This window comes from Rhincodon typus, chromosome 3, assembly GCF_021869965.1.
Source record: "Rhincodon typus isolate 14 chromosome 3, sRhiTyp1.1, whole genome shotgun sequence".
In the NCBI taxonomy this organism is placed as follows: domain Eukaryota; kingdom Metazoa; phylum Chordata; class Chondrichthyes; order Orectolobiformes; family Rhincodontidae; genus Rhincodon; species Rhincodon typus.
The window spans coordinates 123815761-123824747 of record NC_063334.1 but is presented as its reverse complement, the minus strand read 5'-3'; the positions used below and the strand labels follow the sequence as shown (position 1 = coordinate 123824747).

Sequence of the window (8987 nt, the reverse complement as noted above, 5' to 3'; positions counted from 1 at the left end):
TTCCATTGCCTTTTGAGTTAGAGTTCAAAACATCTCAATCCCTCTGGGAGAGTACAGTTCTCATCTCAAACTCAAATCACAGAAGCATTACAATGCAGAAGATCAGTCTGTTTAGGTTTCCTGTGTTTTCAGTGAGCACCAATGTGATCAGAACAAACATCCGAATGAAGTGTTTGCAGCTCAAGGAACTTTGGATCAGAGTGGAGGAGCCAGAATCTGACTTGTTGATATAGCGCCACTTCAGGACAGGGGAAAGTTAGAAACAAAACCAGAAATTGCTGTCAAAGCTCAGGAGGTCTGGCAGCATCTCTGAAGAGAAAATAATGTTAATGTTTTGGGTCAAGTGACCCCTACCTCAGAACTGGGAATGGAGGGAAAATTACCTGGACATTTTGATCCAGAAGACTGTCACATCCCTCAGATTAGATCATTCAAATTTGGACTGATCAGGGACAGGAGAGTGACTGCTGGTGAGGCAAGCCTGAGGACCAAGGGGGTTAAAATTGAGGACTCTTAGCCCATGAAATCATCCGATGGTTATGAGGTTCTTACAAGAAGTGCAGATAAAAGCAGGACTGCAAGGAGGATGAATAAAATGACCGTGGCATCTTGATAAGGGGAGCATACAAGTTGGAGAAGAAAATAGGAGTGTACTTGTGGTAGGTGATGCTAAAATTAGGATACAGATAAATGTTTTCTGCTGCCATGAGCAGGAGTCCAGAAGGCTGTCTAGTGTTACGTACAACATTGGTAGGAATAGAAAGGAGATTTTACTGAAAGACTTGGAACCTAAATTGAAAGGCAGAACCTCCAATGCAATAATCTCTGGATTACTACTTGCGCTATGGACAAAACTAGTATAGTGTTTTTAAAAAGTGGAAGAGTTAAATATGTGGCTCAAAGATTTGTGTAGGTAGAATGGGTTTTGGTTCATTGGGCACTGACAAACTAACTAGAAGTGTGCCACAGGGACCAGTGCCAGGGCCACCGTGGACACACACACAAGTGTAACAATGCCATGTTTGTGGACAACACAAGAATAGGTGAGAAGTCAAGTGGTGGGGATGACCCAAAGAGTCTGCAGAGTGCTATAAAAATTCATTCTTGGCATCAAGATTGAAACTTGGGAACAACTTTCGGGGTAGCAACCTTGTGTTAATATCTTTATAGTGCAATAATGCATCTTCTTAGATCTAAACAGACATGCAGAGTGCTGTCTTTTGTCAAAGCACAAGTAATGGAGCTGCACCAAACTAAGTGATGCTCAACTTTACAAGTAATGTTTTGTATCAATGAACCCACATGCTTGGGCATGGTACACTCTCAGCCTCTGATCACCAGATCCTGGAACATGCTTGGGCAGGGCCCATCACCAATGCCTCGCTGAAGCAAAAGAAAAAGCAAAAGCAAAAAGAAAGAAAGAAAGAAAAAGAAAGAAAGAAAGAAAGAAAGAAAGAATGGGGGAGAAAAAAGCAGATGGAAGTGAATGTGCTCCGGAGCTCAAGTGCAGCACTACTATTCTGCTACCATCTTTCGCATGCTATAACACATACTAGGCATTATAGTTTTAGGGTATATCATTTGGATGAAGGTAACAGTTTCAATATTTCTGATGGCATCCACGTGGTGTATCAAATTGACCACATGTACTGCCTGACTGGGGTCTGTAAACTGTAATGCTGTTGTTACCTCTTGGACTTTGACAATATGCTTACTTGCCATGGACAGGGTTTGGAAACATCTTTGGCATTGCTGTTTGGTTGGCTCTTCCTCACACGCTCTGGAGAATTGTGTTGCACTCTGGGTTTCTTTCTGCTTGTTTTAGCCCAATGTCCTCTTGTAGAACATAGCCTGTACACGTATGTGTACAAGATGCTGGACGTGCTTTTGGTGGAAGAGATACTCTCCATCTTGTACAAGGTTAGGTGATATTGATGATCTGGGACAACAATTTCAGCCATCAAAACAACAGTCAAGCACCTACAGATGCTACTGACCATTCTGACTGCTTTTGCAAACAGAGGCAATGGCCAGTTCCATGAGCCTTTCATGGAAGTTTCATTCTGTGCCTTTGCATCGAAATCTGCCAATTAATTTGTTTTCACTTCACTGCTGACAATATGACATCAGCTCAAAATCTACAAATCCAGAAGTTGACTTAAATCTTAAAAACTGATCTTCTAAAATTAGAAATATTGTCAGGATCTTTGTGGTAATCTCTAGGAACACTGAGGATTTCATTTTTCATGATCTTTCATTTCCCAAACCAGGAAGAAGTTTGACTGCCTGTCTTATGTTTTCAGCTATTTATTGATCTAAGAAGTGAAGATTCATTCTTCCTTTGAATAACTTAAATTCTAACAGTGTCACTTGACTGCCAATCCATGTTCAGATGTTTGCTTTCTATCCTTACTGTACTGCTCTTTAGAAGTTGCAACAACAAGTACAATGCTTTTCTTTTTGTTCTCATTGGCACTGCTTCAAAGATTGAAGTCTTCAGTTTTGTTTCTTTTAAAAAGAAAGAGCTGAGCTGAGTTCGTATGTAATGGCAACTTGGATGGTGCTTCACAGCTGAAACCATTTTCTGCTTTTACAGTATTTTTGGAGAAAACAAAGAATCTATGAACAGGTAATCCTTAACAATACTAAGAATACTAAAGTTATACTGGAGAATATCATGTCATTTTGTTATCTAGCTGCCTTTTGAGGTCATGTAATAAGAAGCCATCCAACACATCATCTTCAGGTAAACTGGATGCACAACGAATACTGCCCTATTACAGATGTAGGCACAGGCATACAGATTGACAGAACATATTAGATACATTTAAAGTGTTTAGACTCATTTGCATTTATAAATGTATTAACACAGTTAAATAGAGATACCTATAAAATTATTTTCATAGAATAACTATGTCAGGTTTAGAAGCTGGTGAATCCAATGATGCTCCTTGACTTTGATCTGGGGAACAGTGCAGCCTCAGTTGTAAACACTCAATCCTAATGTGTGCTCACAACAGCTGCATAGATTACATCTGCAATCAAAGATACTGAAGTTAGAGCTGATTATAATTATAACTACAGTTTGAGGGTAATATTTAGCCCAATCAGGGTGAAGATAGTTACAGAAAAAGGGGCATTATGTTGATATTGTACAGGACATTGGTGAGGCTTGTTCTGGAATACCATGTCCAGTTCTGGTCACCATGCTATAGGTAGGATATTAAGCTGGAGAGAGTTTAGAAAAGATTAATAGAATGTTGCCAGGAATGGAGGGTTTACGTTACAAGGAGAGGCTGGGACCTTTTTCCACTGGCGTGTATAAAGGTTGAGGGGTGACCTATGGAGATTTATTAAATCATGAGGTGTACAGGTAATGAGAATGGCATTTTTTTCTAGGGTGGCAGATTTCAAGACTAGGGAGGATATTTTTAAGAGGAGAGGAGAAAAGTTGAAAAAGACATGAAGCAATTTTTTGTTTAAAAAGACATAGGGAGTAGTTAGTGTGTGAAATGAACTTCCAGAGGAAGTTGTGGGCATGGGTATAGTTACAACATGTAAGAGACATTTGGATAAGAACATGAATTTAAAAGAGGGATATGCACCAAGCACAGGCAGGTAAGACAAGTTTACTTTGGGATTGTGTTCGGCATAGACCGAAGGGTTGGTTTCCATGCTGTATGGCTATGGCTCAAAGACAAATGTGTTAGTGGTGGAAATGGCTCCAGGAAGAGAAAATTAGCACTTAATATCAAACACAGGAAGTTACAGTATTTTGTTTACTTTAAAAGTGTAGTCTGTAGACAAAAGACAGATATTGTTAAAAGTGCATGATGGAACACACAGGAGAAGAGAAGTAGAGAAGAAAATAGATGACAGAGGTGCATCTTTATACCCATATGTAATTATCCAGATGGTTAAAGGAGTGAATGCAGTTGGCTTGCATAGAATGTTTAACAGCAACATAGGACAGATAGAGGAGGGGATCCATGGCAGACACCCATCTGGGATGAGGATGTTTTGAATGAATAAGTGAATTATGAAACTTTCACAATATAGCCAAATAGAATTGGGGACCTAATGACAGAGAAATGAATCACCCAGTCTAAACTAGCACCACTTCACACAGAGGAGAATACTCTTCAGGGGAAGAGCAAAGGGAAGTTGGAGAAGAAGTTAGTAATAGGACTTTAAGTACAAACAAGCTCACCCACTTCAGAATCAGCAACTGTGAAGTTCCTGCTGCTTTGAACTGATGGAGAATGTTCTATTATTAAAGACAATAAATGTTAAACAGTAAATATCACAAAATGACAAGAGATATAAAGTGTGCTGAGCATCAGTTTAAAGATAGTTACCTTTCCTGCTGTGGGTGATTATAATGCTGGCATAGGTGCAGGCATCAGGCTGTGCTGCAACACAAACAGCATTCACTTTGAAACTACCTTATTATAACAGCTTTCTTACCTCTAAAATCAATATTTTTTACAGTACCATAGCATCTTGTATTTATAGCACACATTTGCCAAATCCTAATGATCGCATGAGAATCAGGGAGCCATTTTACATAGAGTCACATAAAGGTACTTATTAGAATTAATATGTTAATTTAGTGTGGTTAAGCAATTAATTGGGATGAATGAATTAATTAACTATATAAAGGGGGAACAGATGGCATTAGTGGAAAGAGCTGTAAGATCAAATTGTTAATAAACTCTATCCACAAAGAAAGGTGTCTTGGTTTCCGATTCATTGATTAGCTAGGATCCAAGTTGGCACAATGATCAAGCAGTGTATAGCACTGAGAGGATGCACTGTAGCAATTTGCCCAGCACCTATGACCTTTACTGACTAGGACAACAACAGAGGGATGGGAAAATCACAGCTCCAAGTTCCTCTTGAAGTCACACCCCATCTGGATTTTGATCAGGTGTCTGTTATTAACTGACACTTTTTTTCCCCACAAAACTCCACTTGATTTGGCATGGTTTGATTAAATCTTAAGCTTCTTTGTTCTAAGAAGATTAACTCCCAAACTCCTGAAGACTCACCCCTAGAATTATTTGACTAAAAATTTTCTTTCTACTAAAACCTTGACACCTCATTTTAGGGAGAGTGTCAAGAATTAGCCAAGTTTCTCCAGCTAGGTTCTAAAAGATGTTTTATAAAGTACTATATCCTTGCTTTTGTAATTGATCTCAACTAATCCTCTGAGCTTCAAATTCTTCTGAATGTCCCAGAGTCCTACTCTTGTAACCATTCTAAAATTGCACCAAACACAGAGAAAGCTGAAGAAACTCAGCAGCTCTGGCAGCATCTGTGAAGAAAGAAAGAGAATTAATGTTTTAAGTCTGGTACGATTCTACTTTGTTCTGACAACCTGTAATACCGGATTTGAAACATTATTTAGAACAAAGAGTCATACGGGATTCAAAATGTTAACTTTTTTTTCTTTCTCTACAGATGCTGTCAGACCTGTTGAGCTTCTCTAGCAATATTGATATTTGTTTCAGATTTCCAGCATTCTCAGCATTTTGCCTTTATATAAAGTTGTACAACTTTGATTATATCATCTCATTTCATTCAAATCAATATCAAAATACATCACTTGTCTGGCCATTTTCACCAGCATATATCCTCCAGAGCTTATTGGCACTTTCCACACTTTTTGATGGACAATGTACAAACCTGATCAACTGTCCTTCATAATGCCCTAAAAAATTCAATTAAGTTCATCAGACACGACTGTCCTCCAATAAATCCATACTGAGGGAATAGTACTGGTTGGGACTCACGTTATGGAGCAGCTGGTCAGGGGAGAATTCATCGTCATTTAAAACTGAACCGGGAGTTCTCATTTGGGATAAATCTCTGACAGTTGGGCAGGAACAAAACCGAGATGTTGAAGTTTCCCAGTGCAGCATCAAACACTCCTTACTCAGGTTACCAGACCCTCAATGAAATCAGCTCATAAAGATATGGGGGAGTAGGAGTGATCTCAAACTATATATATTTTCTCAATATAAAAGCAGACATTGACTCACGGTCTTCTGAAGCACTGATTGTGAATTTCTTGCCACCTTTAACAAAAACAAAGGGTTCTGTTGGTTCCATGATAAAATCTGAGTAAAAATTAGACAACAGCTCAAAATCGTTAAGGAGCAGCCACTTACCTGTTCTGTTGCTGTCAATCTTGGCACAGAAGCTGGAACTGTCCTGGTCTGTAACACAAACAGGAATGATAAGGGGACATTCATCAGCAGGTTTGTCCTTAGATATCAGCAATGGCTCAGTTGACACCACCTCTGAGTTAGAAGATTGTGGATTCAATCCCCACTCCAGAGGCTACAACATAAAATCTAGGCTGACACTTCAGAACTGTGTTGGTGTGATGAAAGCTGTATGATTTAGACATATATAGATTATTCTAATTGTTAGATTTTGGAGTTAAAAATAGTGACATTTGAATGGAGATAACAAGGTGTAGAGCTGGATGAACACATCAGGCCAAGCAGCATCAGAGGAGCAGGAAGGCTGACGTTTTGCCCTAGACCCTTCTTCAGAAATGGGGAAGGGGAAGGGGGTTCTGAAATAAATAGGGAAAGAGGGGGAGGCGGATAGAAGATGGATAGAGGAGAAGATAGGTGGAGAGGAGACAGACAGGTCAAAGAGGTGGGGATGGAGCCAGTAAAGGTGAGTGTAGGTGGGGAGTTAGGGAGGAGATAGATCAGTCCAGGGAGGATGGACAGGTCAAGGGGTGAGGTTAATAGGTAGGAGATGGGGGTGGGGCTTGAGGTGGGAGGAGGGGATAGGTGGGAGGAAGGACAGGTTAGGGAGGCGGGGACGAGCTGGGCTGGTTTTGGGATGCGGTAGGGGGAGGGGAGATTTTGAAGCTTGTGAAGTCCACATTGATACCATTGGGCTGCAGGGTTCCCAAGCGGAATATGAGTTGCTGTTCCTGCAACCTTCGGGTGGCATCATTGCGGCATTGCAGGAGGCCCAGGATGGACATGTCATCTGAGGAATGGGAGGGAGAGTTGAAATGGTTCGCGACTGGGAGGTGTAGTTGTTTAGTGCGAACCGAGCGTAGGTGTTCTGCAAAGCGGTCCCCAGGCCTCTGCTTGGTTTCCCCAATGAAGAGGAGGCCACAACGGGAACAGCGGATACAGATACCACATTAGCAGATGTGCAGGTGAACATCTGCTTGATGTGGAAAGTCTTCTTGGGGCCTGGGATGGGGTGAGGGGGGAGGTGTAGGGGCAGGTGTAGCACATCCTGTGGTTGCAGGGAAAAGTGCCGGGTGTGGTGGGGCTGGAGGGGAGTGTGGAGCGGACAAGGGAGTCACGGAGAGAGTGGTCCCTCCGGAAAGCAGATAAGGATGGGGAGGGAAAAATGTCTTTGGTGGTGGGGTCGGATTGCAGATGGTGGAAGTGTCGGAGGATGATGCGTTGGATCCGGAGGTTGGTGGGGTGGTACGTGAGGACGAGGGGGATTCTGTTTTAGTTGTTATTGCGGGGAGGGGGTGTGAGGGATGAGTTGCGGGAAATGCGGGAGGCACAGTCGAGGGCGCTCTTGACCACTGAAGGGGGGAAGTTGCAGTCCTTGAAAAATGAGGACATCTGAGATGTACGGGAGTGGAATGCCTCATCCTGGGAGCAGATGCGGCGGAGGCAAAGGAATTGGGAATAGGGGATGGCATTTTTGCAGGAAGGTGGGTGGGAGGAGGTGTATTCTAGGTAGCTGTGGGAGTTGGTGGGCTTGAAATGGATATCGGTTTCTAGGTGGTTGCCAGAGATGGAGACGGAGACATCCAGGAAGGAGAGAGAGGTATTGGAGATGGTCCAGGTGAACTTGAGGTTGGAGTGGAAGGTGTTGGTGAAGTGGATGAACTGTTCGAGCTCCTCGTGGGAGCACGAGGCGGCGCCGATACAGTCATCAATGTAACGGAGGAAGAGGTGGGGTTTAGGGCCAGTGAAGGTACGGAAGAGGGATTGTTCCACGTAACCTACAAAGAGGCAGGCATAGCTTGGGCCCATGCAGGTACCCATGGCCACTCCCTTTGTCTGTAGGAAGTGGGAGGAATTGAAAGAGAAGTTGTTGAGTGTGAGGACGAGTTCAGCTAAGTGGATGAGGGTGTCAGTGGAGCGGGACTGGTCGGGCCTGCGCGACAGGAAGAAGCGGAGGCCTTTAGGCCATCTGTATGGGGAATGCAGGTGTATAGGGACTGGACGTCCACGGTAAAGATGAGGTGTTGGGGACCGGGGAATTGGAAGTTCTGGAGGAGGTGGAGGGCGTGGGTGGTGTCACGGACGTAGGTAGGGAGTTCCTGGACCAAGGGGGAGAGAATGGAGTCGAGATAGGTAGAGATAAGTTCGGTGGGGCAGGAGCAGGCGGAGACAATGGGTCGACCAGGGCAGTCAGGTTTGTGGATTTTGGGAAGGAGATAGATAGAAGCGGGCAGTGCAGGGTTGGGAAACGATGAGGTTGGAGGCTGTGTGTGGAAGGTCACCTGAGGTGATGAGGTTGTGGATGGTTTGGGAGATGATGGTTTGGTGGTCGGGGGTGGGGTCATGATCAAGGGGACGGTAGGAGGAGGTGTCGGAGAGTTGGCGCCTGGCCTCGGCGATGTAGAGGTCAGTGCACCATACTACAACTGCGCCTCCCTTATCCATGGGTTTTATGGTGAGGTTGGGATTGGAGCGGACGGCTGCACGTTCTGTGGGGGAGAGGTTCGAGTGGGTGAGAGGGGTGGAGAGGTTGAGGCGATTGATGTCTCGATGGCAGTTGGAGATGAAAGGGTTGAGGGAGGGTCGGAGGCCTTGGGGTGATATCCAGGAGGACGGGGTGTGTTGGAGGTGGGAGAAGGGATCAGTAGAGGGAGGGTTAGACTCACGGTTGAAAAAGTAAGCGCGGAGGTGGAGGCGGCAGAAAAACTGCTCAACGTCCAAACGTGACCGGTATTCGTTGATGTGTGGGTGGAGGGGGAC

General features: G+C 43.7%; 1 long non-coding RNA gene across 1 annotated transcript; it reads right to left on the bottom strand.

Annotated features, from left to right (window-relative positions):
* Nucleotides 1–1466: 1466 nt before the first annotated feature.
* On the bottom strand, nt 1467–4563 carry LOC125482804. The gene is made up of 4 exons (XR_007261781.1): nt 4495–4563; nt 4359–4412; nt 4211–4267; nt 1467–3035 (listed from the first exon to the last, which is right to left on the bottom strand). It is a non-coding gene; the product is annotated as an uncharacterized LOC125482804 (long non-coding RNA).
* Between the last annotated feature and the right edge of the window lie 4424 nt (nt 4564–8987).